Source organism: Chamaea fasciata, unplaced genomic scaffold (assembly GCF_029207755.1).
Source record: "Chamaea fasciata isolate MVZ Bird 193981 ecotype frontalis unplaced genomic scaffold, bChaFas1.0.hap1 SCAF_1, whole genome shotgun sequence".
NCBI lineage: Eukaryota > Metazoa > Chordata > Aves > Passeriformes > Sylviidae > Chamaea > Chamaea fasciata.
This window is the reverse complement of record NW_027094086.1, coordinates 143,017,939-143,032,258: the sequence shown is the minus strand read 5'-3', so window position 1 is coordinate 143,032,258 and position 14,320 is coordinate 143,017,939. Positions and strand designations below refer to the sequence as shown.

At 42.0% G+C, this 14,320-nt stretch overlaps 1 protein-coding gene across 1 annotated transcript in view; it reads right to left on the bottom strand.

The window, feature by feature from the left end:
* LARP4B (La ribonucleoprotein 4B) overlaps positions 1–14,114 on the bottom strand; it is a 55,627-nt gene extending 41,513 nt beyond the window's left edge. Inside the window, exon 1 of the mRNA XM_066200552.1 lies at positions 13,839–14,114. The gene's annotated coding sequence lies outside the window, so the exon portion shown is untranslated. The remainder of the gene's footprint in view (positions 1–13,838) is intronic.
* Positions 14,115–14,320: the final 206 nt, after the last annotated feature.

Genomic DNA, 14,320 nt, shown 5'->3' with positions numbered 1-14,320 from the left:
TGAGAGGGTGGTTAACCTGAGAAGTTACAAGAATATTTTCAGGAGGGACTGTGACCATCTGGTCAAGCAACATGAGTATTACAGCCTACTGTCACTGCAACATCCACAACCACCTTCACAAATAGAAAGATATGGGGTTTGTTTGGGAAGGAGGGGTTGATTTTTGTTTGTTTGAGGATTTTGTGGGGGTTTTGGGTGGTTTAAAGTTGACAGCATAGTTCTTTACTGTCAAGTATTTTCAAAACCATCTAGTTAAAAGAATTCCATCATTTCAGAAGACACCAGATACAAACCAGCAGTGGCCCACAGGATGACTATACAGATAAGTGCACACAACCACATGATCACTCTTGCCTGGGTGCCAAGCCAAGCGGAGCTGGGACTGCTCTCATCCAAAAGCCACATGTGTGTGTTAATGTGGTGCCAACATCAGACTAACCTTTACACTGCATTTTAGCATGGGCAGAGTTAATGTGCAACTGTCTGAAGGTATTTATAAACACACTGCATCCACACACACCAAAACCTTGCAAATAGTTTGGAAAAGACATCTCTCTTCTTGATTATTACACAGCAAACAAAAGCCCTACTGCTCTTGCTGACCTCCCTAAAACCTCCCTGGACTGTAGCCCCCAATCCTCCTGCTTTCATTAGCAGATATCTCCAATTTTTCTAATTCATATTCAAAGTATGCTTTTCTCAGTCTGTTCCACTGTCTAGAGTTACTACAGTCTGAGCAGCAGCAGCATGCATTCTCTCAATCAAATCAGTCACATAGACCTGTTATTTAAAAACATGCAAAACCCCAAACAATGCTCTAGGCCTGTGATCTTGCATGCCAACTTTAAGCCCAGAGTAATCAGCCCTTAAAAAGAGATTTACAAATGCAAGTGCTGACAACTAACATTCACCCTGCAAACAGCAACACCATAAAACAAAAAAAGCCCACTACAATAAAAGCACTTTTCACTGCTCTTCCAGCAAAAGTATAAACAAAAATAGATTTGAGTTTGGCTTTATGCAGAATTCATCCTAGCAAACATTTTAGAAACTTTAAACACAGATTAAGATAGAGTTTTCGTAAGGCTAATACAGAAATACACTTCAGTAACATGAGAAAGATTAAAATGTTTTCCAAACAGAGGTGCATTGCTTAACTTGAGTCTCATAGCAGAAGTCCAGCTGCAAGCCAGAAATTCTCTTTCTGCTGTGAGAGAACATACTTTCTCACCATCTACCACACACTTGTGTACCCATAAGGGTCACAACACCACAGCAGAGGGAATCAGAGTTACCTCTGACCTCAGCTCTGAAAAGTTTTAGCACCTGCTGAAGACATCACGTAAGACATTTATGAGAAATAAGAGATGCCTTTTCCAAAAATATGCTACAAATTTAAGACATTAGCTCCTCTTTAAATGAAGTTTAACCTTTCTTTATTAGTTTCCCCAGCGTTGTGAATAGCCAAAGCATATGTAATATGTAAAGAGTTAATCAGTCCCAGTAAAGGTGCCAACTCAGATACAGGATATATGGTTAAACTTACACTGACAGCGTCATCAAGAAAAACTGGAAAAACCCTCATCCTGAAAGACTGGAAGTTTCCCTCTTAAGTGTCATAAGCACTGATACAAACTTTCAGTTTTCATCAGGTGGTTGGTTGAGAATACTTTCGAAAAAAGATTCTCAGCTGTTAGAGTTGACCCATCATCCTGCTGCATGGGGCACATATTACCATGATGAATAATGTCATCAAGTTGTATCATTTAATTTATCAATTAAAAAGCTGACACGACATAAATATTTAGTCACAGCATGTGTCTACGGAAGTCTTGAATGCACTACTACTAAAAATCATCACAAAGTTTTCAATTTGTTTAACTGCTGATTAGCTAAACAGCTGGGGGAAAAGTTGAATATTCACTGCTAGAGCTTAGCGTTTAGACCCAGTGATTTATGCAAGTCTGTCGGACGAAGGTTTCAAAATGTACAAGCATCCAGTGTACGTGCCAGCATGGTGGCTGGAAAGTTAGATTTCAAAAAACCCAAGAAAAAACCATTGGATTTGTTTCAGTTTTCCTTCCTGCCAAGAAAATTACTTATGCCCCAGAACTCTCCAGAATAACGCAACTTCTGGGTTCCTGAAGAGGAACATGGACATAAGCACTGGGGGCAAACCTTCAACAAACACTTGGCAGATTCAAGGCACTTCAAAATGTACAAGGCAACCAGGTGTTAGTAAGAAATACAGTGTCAGAAGAACCTAAACCTTAATGCTGCACTTTTTTAACATCCTTCAACAGAAAACACAAGCACAAATCATTTAAAGCTGCTGCTGCATCTACTTCACAAGTTTGTTTTTTTAAAATCCCTTCTGTTGTTTATAACGTTGACAGCCTCCAAAATTGTTCTGCAATTCTATTAATTATCCCATAAAATGTAGCCTCTCCTTTAAGAAAGGCTGAAATAGTAAATCATACTATTTAAAAGTAATGCTGAATTTCTTTATTTAAACATCTATGAAACATTTCTGTGTTAGGCCTCCCAAGCAATTCACAACTCTCATCATTTCCTGAGCATTCTCACTCACACAGAAACCTATGCAATGAAGAGCACACCAGAACTGATTACTCTGCAAGTCTGGAAATCCAGATCATTACAGTAATTAGCTGTTCAAAAGATGCCAAGCAGCAAGTTACTAAACAAAGGTGATAAAATACCAAAGAAACCTGATACTGGTAAATGATAAGGACTCTGCACAGAGGCATACGAAAAACTCTTTCAGTGAAGAGGAAGAAAAATGGGAAGAAGGTAAAGTTACATCTTACCATCTCAAACAAGACGATGTCAACAGTGCACAGAACAGGATGACCTCCACCAACAAAAAATTATATTTATCATGCTTGTATCTAGCCTTTTATGCACTGTAATTTAAATATATGTGCTTATGGTCTCTAACAGAATTAATTTCTGCAGCCTTCCTGCATGCCAAGAAGCTTCACAGGCCGTTACTACCTGATACGCACTCAAACACCACTCCAGAGATGACCAAGAATCCTGTGGATCACATCCTCCTCAGTAATGCAATAAACCAGAGGTTTAATGGTCCATAATCTAACAAAAACCTTACCATTTAAGAACACCAGGAGTGCCTACCAAGCAGGAATAAGCCACTGGGAGGAATGTGCCTTGAAGACAAGAGTGATTGTGTCATGAGCAGTTTTCAGTTTGCTTATGGCTTGTTTTCAGTTTCCAAGTCTGAAGCAGCACTCTCCTGACTGCAGGCTGAAGCACATTACATTAAGAAACCCAACTCATTAATTAACAGGAGTTGCTTCATGTTGCATATCCATCACAAAGCCACAAGCTTGTTTTCCTCACTGTAAGTGGACTAACAGCACACACCCTGCAGGTTATTCATAAAGATATATATTTAATTTCTATTATAACTATCATGTTAGATATCATGATATATGTTATCAGATGATGATTTCAAAAGTACCACACTTAATTAAAATTCATCTCTTGACTCTCTGATTTGTGCATTTTCCAAGAAACCCCACAAACGGCAGAGTCAAACTGTTAGCAGCTCAGCCAAATCATGACAATTCTGAAAAGTGGAATGCCAACGTAATATAAATTGTGATCATAGTTCTCCATAACCCTGTTCTCTCTTGATAAGCTGAATGTAGAATCACACATTCTACATTCATTACCAAGGCTTACAAAAAGCAGAAAACATCTCACATTGAATGAAAAAGATCTTTTAACTTCCTCAGGAAAGAGATCAGGAACTTGTTACTCAGGTAGATTAGGTGAATACCACGAAGTATAATGATTTTCCACTAAAATGCCCCATCACCTGCCCTCCCTTATATTTGTGATCATTTGACTTCCTCCCTACCTCCCAGCTCTGGCAGAAAACATCACCAGCAAGAAGAGAATCTGAATAAATTTGAACACCCCCTTCTCCAGTTAAAAAGAGAACTACACAGTGGTTGCCTGCACGTGCACTTTACTTCTGTGACCACCAGAAGAGCAGGAGAGGAGAGAGAACCTCCAGCTGAACACCTGGTGGCATTAATCCTTCTATAGGAAACCAGAGGAACAGAGCACTGCAAACCTGAGTGGAACTGAACAGCTCAGGTCCACATCACTCTGCAGCTGCTGTTACAAAGCATCACAGGTAGTTCCTACACTAATTTAAAAAAAAAAAAAAAGAAAGTAAAGGCTACAGTAACATCCCCGCAGGACCTTCACAACAGAAAGGCCAGCAGATTGCAATTGCCTGCACTGAATTAAAGAGTGAAAGGACAGGCCAGTGCAAGCCACTGCTTCTCTGCACTGAAATCATCAGAAAACCAGTTAAGGCTAAATACAGGGCAAACAATGCTTTAAAGCAGCTACAGAATAACAAGCTTGGAGTTGGACCCCACACTCTGCACAGCACTTCCTATCTGCCTCTGCTTCCAAACTACACTGGGGATACATTTGTTAAATGAGTCTAACCATAGAGGCAGACAAATTTTTCATATAATCTTCTAAAACCAGCCAGCCTAAATAATGACTAAGTATATAAACCCCCTTATATTTGTGCCTAACATGGGCTGAAAGAAACTGCAAGAGGTGATGGAGGCTCCCTCCTTCTGCAGGATTTTTTCTTTAATGAATATATATTTTAATAACTGATTAGGTTCTCATCAGAGCATAGGCATCACATATTATACTAATCCACTGCTCACATTAATTTCTTGTAACACTCCCATCCACCTGCATTTACCTGTTACACTTCCTAACTACAAAGCAACAGCCTGTGCTTCCTGTATCTAGTGCTGTAGGATTCTGATCTGCAAACACAAGTCACAGCTGAGACAATACAAAGAAAAGTCTTGGTATTTTTACTAATAGGCATAAATTTAGCTGCTAAAATTGTTTACTTTCCACACATATTAATTCTAGATGCTTGGGGTCATCTTTGATAGGCTAATTGCATTTTCTCTGAAAGTCAAAGCTTTTCAATAACTTCAGAGATCTTTATTCCAACAAATTAGCAGGGAGACTGTTCCAGGACGTTAATTTAACACCAGTATTTAATATCAAATAGTGCTCACTGATGCAGAAATTAATTTTGTCATTTCATGCAAGTGTTAAATGATGAAAAAAAAAAAGATGGAAAGCATCACAAACATGAAACACAAAACCTCACCTAAATCAAATACCATCATCCCTTTTGCTTGTCTGTAGTAATGTTACATGAGTCTAAAACTGCACAACACTTCGGTACACACAGAAAGCAGAAGAGCAATTGATTAGAAACAGTAAATTGAATTGGCAAGAAAATTCAAGCTTGCCCTGGAGTAGATAGGACAGGAGCAAATACCTGTTAGCACTAATGACTGGATTTCACAAATATTGCTCATTTCTGTACTATTTTTAAATAGTCATTTACAGAACACTACATGATACATTAAACTTTTGAACTCTCAAAATGGGCCTGTATTGCTCTTTCCCAGAGCCAACCACGACACCACAGGAAGAGATTAACATGTCTATCAGAAAAAGCCACGTGGAAGACTTCTCCAATATCTTTTTCTATGAACTATAGCTCTTTATTTTGACACACATTTTCAGCAGGTAGGTTTACTCTGGCCCGCTGGACACCAAATCTGTCTCATCCTACCCTACCTTCTCTGAATTTATGCACATATGAGGAACTATTATGCAAAGATAATATCTTGCATAATAATGTATTTTCTTTGTTTCCCTTCCTTCCCCACATAACTGGCCTGCTGTCACTTAACCAATGAGGTGGGAAGTTGTTGTTTTTTTCTTTTTTTTTTTTTTTTTTTTTGTGTTTGCTTTCCTTTTAAGTAGCTACTGAAGGGAAGTATGAGATCAATTTTCCTATTCCTCTGCTGAAGGAAGCAACAATTAAGCATGTTAAGAGCTCACACAGAGCAATGAAGTTTAGAGACTGTTGCACTTTCACTACGAGAGACAGTTTCAGTCTAAGACAAACTGAACCCTGACTTGGACTGAAAACTAGAAAGACACTGAATTTTGCTGGATAACATACCCACCAGCATCTCAGCATGTCAGGCCCACTGTAAGTAGACCTGCCATTTCATAAATTATGTTTAACAAAACAACAGTTCTACAGTATTTTACTAGTTGTTTCAAGTTTTTAAAGCTAAGAGGCAGCAATTGATGGTCTATTTGGCTCTTCCCAGGTCTTCAAAGAAACACTAAATCTTCAAAAGCTGTAACACATGACAGGTTCCAGGAGGTTTAGCACTTGCTTAGAGGGAAAAAGTCAAATGTTGTGCATGAAGAGTGTCAGTTTGGCAACGCTGGGAACAACAAACTTCCTTGTTTCAATTACTGAATGTTCCTCCTCACGATTTACCAATACCAGCTCTTAAGTTTTCCGCATTCTTCACTCCACTGCCAACCAGAGAGTGGCTGAGGCACTCACAGCCTGCCTGGGACTCCAGGCAAGACACTTGGCAAAGGTAAAGGAAATAACTAACTCAGCTCTGCTGGGCAGGATTTTATGAACATCATCCTCCTCAGAAAAATTCCAAAGTTGCAGAAGCAGATGCAGTATTTTATGATGAAAGACAAGATTAAAAACACCACTTGAAGCTATAGGGTTAACATTTAGTGCAGTTCCAAGGGTGAGGTTAGAAATCTGACCTTCTTTAACAGATCTTAATAGTCTTATCTTAGAATATTGCTATTACTTGGATTCCATGTTTCAAGTCTGCAATCAGTGTTGCACTTAAGGAAGAGGTCAAAAGCTACATCTGGAATTTCCAAGACCCTTGATATTTTTAGTGCTTTGAATTATTATTTAAGACACATACACAGCTTCAAAGCAAATTTGCCAAGTTCTTTATCATGATATTCTGGAACCATACAATAAACTCTCAATTCAGGGAAGCAGAAATCTAACACCAAGGATCTCAAATTCAAATGCACACAGAACTAGAATTCTGGAAAAGATTTGATGCAAAGCAATGGGATAACCCTTACGGTCCTCCTGGAATATATCTTCCCTCACAAGAGGCCTGAGAAAACTAAGAGAGAAAAGGATCTATACCCACATAAAGTCCAACTGAGAGGCATATATAACCAAAAAAAAGATGTTGATAATGCCAGCGATAAGCAAAAAGGTACAGCGACAATTTTTGTCCTAACACGAATGTATATAGCAATCCTTGACAACGCAAAGCCTATTTCAATAAAAAGTCATTCTGCAACATAAACAGCTTGGGATGAACTCCCCTCAAGCTCTGGGGTTTAGTTTAGGTTTGGTGGAGGGGTTTTTTGTTGTTGTGGGTTTGGGGTTTTTTTGGGTTTTTTGTTTGTTTGTTTTTTTCCCACAGATAACTGGAAAATCATTCATTGACCTAAACTTTTAGTTCAAGTTTTTAAACATGTTCAGGACCAAACCTAAAGTGAAATTTAACTACTTACAGAAGAAGCATAATTTAACTTTAAGGTTTTGCAAAATAAAAGGAAGCTAATGTTTTTGCCAATGATTATTTCATTAACCTCTTTGCCAAAAATAGAGTTTAACCCCAATAATCCAGTCATTTTAGTATTACTTCCTCTTTTAATAAAGGCTACCATCCTCCATTACAAGCTTCACCGAAACCAGAAGCAACACTTGCTTAGTTTTAGAACACTGTATGACAGACTATCACCTCCTGGGTGCACATTTGTTCACAGTTAGAGCACCCTACCTTCCCAGAGTATCACTGTAATCAAAACTACTGGTAATTCAGGTTTTGACTCATAGTTAAAGGATGGACTGCCAATATTTTAGCTTTGATTTAGTGACAATAATCCTTCCTTGCAAGTCAAAATAACTGGGCACAGACCCTTCTAAGAATTCCACTGATTCCTTGAATCCAGACAGTTAGAATACACAATGTTAACTAAGAAAATTATAATCATAAAAAACAGACTATAAGCTAAGCTGCAACATATGTTCATTAAAAAGAGCCCGTCCTTTATGGCAGAATTTTTTGGACATTCATTATGAAGAACTGGAAAAGAAGCTTTAAATGTGAGCAGGGACACAAACCCAAGATTCTGGAGAGATGCCAAAGTAGACAATGATATTCTGACCAAATTGTTTGCCTTGCTGCTTTAAACAGCAACATGGTGACCATTTTCTGTCCCTTTCTGTCCAGCAGCAACGACATTGAATGGGAATGAAATTCCAAGATAAGACTGCAAATTCTGCACATACAGGTAGCTCAGAACTTAAAGTAGCTGTGCCCCACTACGCTCTTCACTTCTGCTCTACTTTTTAATTCCGAGAACAAGGATTAGAAACCATGAGGATACATCCAAACATTCGAGCATAAACCCCCAGCACTAGGGTATGGAAAAGCAAGCTACTTTGGACATTGGCCTGTTGATTCATCAGTTCCTTGTTTGAACAACAGTCACAGTCAGACTCTGTTGTGGAGCAACCTGTGACAGCATCACAACCTGTGAAAATACGCATATGGATACCAACAGTGACCGAAAACAAAACCATAAAGCTGCCAAGAGACATCACTGTAAAGCTTTCAAACCTTTCATTAAGTTTCTGCCAAATGAGATTTATGAAATGATTTTTTTTTCCTCAACGTAGTTACTATTTAACTAATATTTTGTTTCTTGGGTTTCCCTGTCAGATCACTGGCATCCTGCAATTCTAAAATACTTTACTTGAAAACAGACTGCAGAACATCAGATCTGCCGAGAAACACTGAAAAACACTTTTAACAGAATAACAGAAATCCACAGTGTTTTAAGCAAGTTTGTAATTCCACTATCAAGACAGATGGAACTCTGCCTTATGAATAGTACCACTGAAGTATTCACCATTGTTGCTTACTTTGAGAAGTCAGGAGGGAAGGGCCAGCATGAAGCTGAGAGAGAATTAACCCATACAAAAGGAAAATATTGTTCAGATACTTGTGCAAAAAACCACAAGAAATCTAAAAGCAAAATAAGGTGATACAGTATTTAGACTTCCAAAAAGCCCAGCACAAGCTTTAGACAAAACAACTTTATGTTCTTCACACTGAAAATTCAGTGTATTCCTGAACATATTACATGTGAAATTCTGATAGCATTTGAAGGTGTAATTTCTGAAGTCTGTATTGCCAGTGTTGGCTGTTTCCAATAATGAAAGTGATATTGGCATTTTTAGAAAAGAATCCCTAACAGATAAAGCCATTGTGTCCAATTTATCACAGGCTACCACGGTAGACAGATGTCTATACATTTCTATAGGTATCTGTATTTCAATTCATCACAGGCTACCCTGGTAGATATATGTCTATACATTTCCATAGGTATCTGTATTTCTATGTATTTGTGCAACAGTCCAGAACTCAAAGTTGTGTGTACCTGCCACTACCTAAAATACATGTACACTGAACTCAATACATCTGTGAACTCTACATGGCCACAGAGGCAATCCAGAATAAACCTTCACTGTAGGAAATGCTCTCTGGGACACCAGCTCCTTACATGCCAGCAGCCTTATGAGAATAACAACAGAGCTGCTGGAAGTGCAGAGGTGGCAATCCATTCAGCTTATGAACAACTGATTCCTTTTGTATTACATCATTCAACTACCCATTAAGGAGCTGGACTGACAGGATCCAGAATATGCATAGCCCAGCCCTCCATGGTAAATGAGAGCATTCGAAAAGATTAAGACTCAAAGAAATTGGTGATTCATCAGGGTGTCAAAAGAGCGCTTCCCCAATTCACGGCAATGTTCTAGGCCAAGCAGCGAGCCACACATTAGTAACCCCTGTCAGACTTCCAATTTTAGAGTTAATTGCTCTTCCTGAAACACATACCCAGACACAAAATACCTGCAGCAGCACACCTCACAGAATGAACAGTGTCACAGCCATCCCAATGCCACACTTGTGCTGTGTTACAGTCACACCTAATCTGAGCACTCCACAGGACCTTTGCTGTCTGCAGGTATTGCTCCTGCTTCCTTTAGAAAGGGCATGCAACAGCTCCACACACAGATGTCAAACACCAGTGATTTTATAAATCCTTGGCCCCATCACATCACCAAAATTTAAGTACCACCAGCTGAGAACCAACTAACAGAAATTGTTTCTATCTTGCAATACTTTTATGGAACTTGAGTAGATGAACGGGTGGAACAGAAATCAACTGCTGGTCTCCTGCTTCTAACAAGTTCCTCAAACTTGTTGGTTGTAGACACATTTTTATCATTAGACAGTCAAAGTCATTATTCTTAAAGGGAATGAAACAGACTGTTGGAATAGCAGCGGGTCTTCTTCAAACATCCGGTATTTAAAGTACCAAAACATTTTTTAACCAGTGAAATACCAATTTTATATGCAGAGAAGTTGCTTCAGAGTGCAATTTTTGTGTTTGACTGTTATGATACAGTAGCCTTCCCTGAGTTTTGCACAGAGGAGTTAATGCACAGGCAAAGAAAACAGAGCTTTCCCAAAGCATTAGTTTGAAAATGCAAATACAGTTAGAACTGGTGCCTTTGACAAAGCACATTTTCAGTTCAGGGGAAGAGGGTGTGTGCATGCCTTCTCTTTTTGGAGGGATCACAAACTTGGAAGTAGTGCTAGTTTTAAGTTTTACATCATTTTCCTCTCCCTAATTCAATTACTGGTTTCTGTGGTGAAATCCACCACTCTAGATCTTGTATATGGACTAAAATCAGAGTGTTAATTTCAGGACGTGCATACCTTGCTTTCAGAACAACACTGCTCAAACACCTTTCCAGGGCCTTTACTACCAGAGTAGCTTCTTTTCTCACCTTCTACACAGCTCTCCACACATCATGGCCTCTTTCAAAACTGCAGGGAGAGGGTTAATTTTCTTCCTTACAACATCCTGTTTTGTAACATCCTGTCCTTCCTACTCATACCTGTGTGCCCATTCTGAATGCAAATGCACGAGACTTCCAATAATCCTGGTAGCTGAGTATCACTGACTACATGCAGGAAAAAAAATGCAGCCTGAGATTATTTCTACAGTTACGTCTAAGACTTAGACAAACCTGTTCTCCAAAAACGTCATTTTGCTAGTAAGTGCTGAGAGGAACAGAGAACCTTGTAAACCACATTTACTACGTCATGTAACAGCTTCTCACAGGCGTGCATACATGCACACACAAACAAATCACACTCCCAAAGTTGAATGTTCTCCAGACTCCAGAATACATTTTTTTTTGCTTGCTTCATCTATTTCTGCCAGCGACAGCCCCCCTGACACTGCATTTGTGAGCTACCTCCACAGCCACCTCCAAGGCAAGGGTGCTCTTCTTCAAGATCAATAAGGCCTTTGCAAAACCTGCTTCTTCCAACACAGGCATGAGAAAAGGCAAGTCAAGTGCTTTATGTGCTTATTTGTGTGCCTTTCCTGTTAATTTACGAGAAGGTGAATGCCTGATGAATATATACAGACGCCATGGAATTAAACATTAATAGCGCTGAAGGTCCTAAAAGCCACCTCGTTTAAAAGAAAAAAAAAAATCAAACTGATGGAACACATCTACACCTAATTACTTAGTTTTTTGTAACTCCTTTTTTGCTACCTTAAAGCTGTCACTGTAGATTTGTCATGCACTATGGTCACAAACATGCCTTTTCCGTGTCTAGCATGTGCATTTTGTGAGGTAATGTAATAAATATTTAACAAAGAGTTTATATTACCATGCCAATTAAGCTCTCAACTGATTTAAAGCCAAAGCCACTGCAAGATATGAGACTTAATAAGGGACGCAGCAACAGAGCAGTACAGAACATGGAGATCAGACAAACCTGACTGCTTTGACTTTGCATTTCAGTAAATAAACCAAGGATTTAACTTCACTCTAATCAAAATAAAACATCATCATCAGAAAGTGCCTACATGGTTTCTGTAGGTCTCAAAGAAACAAAAACCCCAAACAAAATCCCCAAGCCCCCACAACTGCCTCCAGTTCCAGATCTTCTGTTTAGCTCTGTAATGAAACAAATTTAAGATACAGCCCCATATCTAAGCAATAAATATAATAAAGACATATCAGTCATTTGTACTTTCTATGTGTATACTGGCACTACAGCCAGCCACAAAAAGCAACCAAGGCAGCACATACTTGCACTGACACCTTTATTCCCTCACAGGTTTTGTGCATAAAAGGGTAAAAAAGACCTGGAAAAAATTACAAGGTAAACAATTCAATCTAACCCAGAACATTTTGTGTGCTTAAGGACCCAATTACATACAACTGTATATTAAGGAACATCCAAGAGATCAAATGCTTTCAATTAATTCATTTAAGCAAAACTTTGACCTCAGTTTGAATAAGGATTATTTTCCCCCAAAACGTAAGACACATAAAACGTGGGAGTAATCGTGGCTTCCGTATGAAGAGCATACACACACAAATGACAACATGTCTAGAATAATAAGATTTTCTGTAGACACTATACATAAAATAGACACTGCTTTCTGTATGTGTATTATCAGGCCTCAGTTTAGTTTTCACCTCCCTTTCACTACCCACAAAAAAAAATTAAAAATATAAAAATATCAATGTCGTTCTAATAGCTAGAGTGATTAAGTTGATCAGCTTCATATCTTGAGAACTGACTTGAAGAAATGCTTACAAATCAGCAGGGAGAAGTGAAAGTTCAACTGATAAAAAGTTACCAGACCAGAATCAAAACCCAAGAGTTGTGAAATCCCAGCAAGTTGAAAAAAAAAAATACAACATGCTTTGACCTTTGAGAATTTATCCAATCTGTAAAAACCAGATAAATGTGACATAAAACTTTAACCACAAGACAGACCTTACAATAGCAATGCTCGAGGCAGTACTTAACAAAGATTTCTTCTCCAGTTTTACTAAGGATTCAGAGGCCAACAGAAGTAGGCCAGAGACAAGAGGCAGAATGGGAAGCCAGAATTCCCATGGTTTTACCCCAACAGTGACTCAAGTTTAAACAGTGGTTTTGAAAACAGCTCTCTCTCTGTGGCCACAGGCAAGTCTTAACCACTTTGCCTCAATTCGCTTACCTGCAGAATAAAAATAATTATACTTATCTGCCACACAGGAATCTCACACAACAAACACTATTTGGCAAGCGCACATCTGTTTAAACTGCGGACAAAGCTACGTAGTAATTTCGAGCACCTGGACAAACTGAAACCGAGAGTGAAAACAACTTGGCCGGAGCAGCTACCGAAGGACCAACAACAACTAACTCCTGGGGGCACCGCAGCCCGTGTGCCGCCCGGGCGCTCCCCCGGCCCGCCGGCCATTCACCTGCTCAGGACACGGCTGCCGGGGAGAGTCAGCGGCGTGCCCGGAGCGCGGGGCCGAGGGCCGGCACCGCCCGCGGCCCCGGAGGGTCCGGGCCGCCCATCCGGCTGCGGGCGGCTTCCCCCGGCGCTCGCCCCTTCCCGCCCGGCCCGCGGCACACGCGGCGCTCCCGCAGGGCCCGGCCGGCGCGGGGGCAAAGCTCACCCGCGGTGCCCGGAGCGGCGAGGCCGCGGCGCGGGAGCGGCCCCGGCGGCTCGCCCGCCCTACCCCCGCCGCCACCGCGGCCCCGAGCCGGGATCCTCCTCCTCCCTCCCGTCTCTCCCCCGGGAACCGCCTCGGGTGGGAAGATGGCGGCTCCGGCCGCCTCCCCGGTGCGAGGGGGCGGCGGAGCGGGAGGTGTCGCTCCCCGTTCGGCCCCGCCGTCCCCTCGCACCGAGAGATGCGGGTGCGGAACGGCCCCGGCGGGCGCCGCCGCCCGGAGGGCGCGGGCCGGGCGGCCCCTCGCACTCACCTGTCACCAACAGCCGCCGCCGCCCTCGGGCCGGGGCTCGGCAGGGGAGACGCGGGCGGGCACGGGAGAGGAGGCGGGGGGGCTCCGCCGGCGCGGGGCCTTTCGCTCCTGTCGGGTTCCCGCGGGCGCCGGGGCCTCTCGCCGCGCCGCCGCCGCCGCCGGGGCCTCGCCGCCGGATGCCGTGAGGAGGAGAGCGGAGCGCGGGGCGGGGCCGAGGGGGCGCGGGCGGCGGCAGCGCCGGGGGCGGGCGGGGCGGGGGGGGCGCGGGGGGGCGGCGGCGGCGGCTCCGGGCCCGAAACGTCTCCGAGCCGAGACTCAACCACCCGCTCGCATGAGAGACCCGCTTCCGGCTCCCGGCGGAAGTCCCGCCCCCGCCGGCGGAAGGGATTGGCCGGCGCCTCTCGGCCGGGCGCCGCAGCGCGCGGATTGGCGGAGCGGGGAAGGGGGGAGGGGGCCCCGGCGCGCGCGCGGCGTGTGACGCG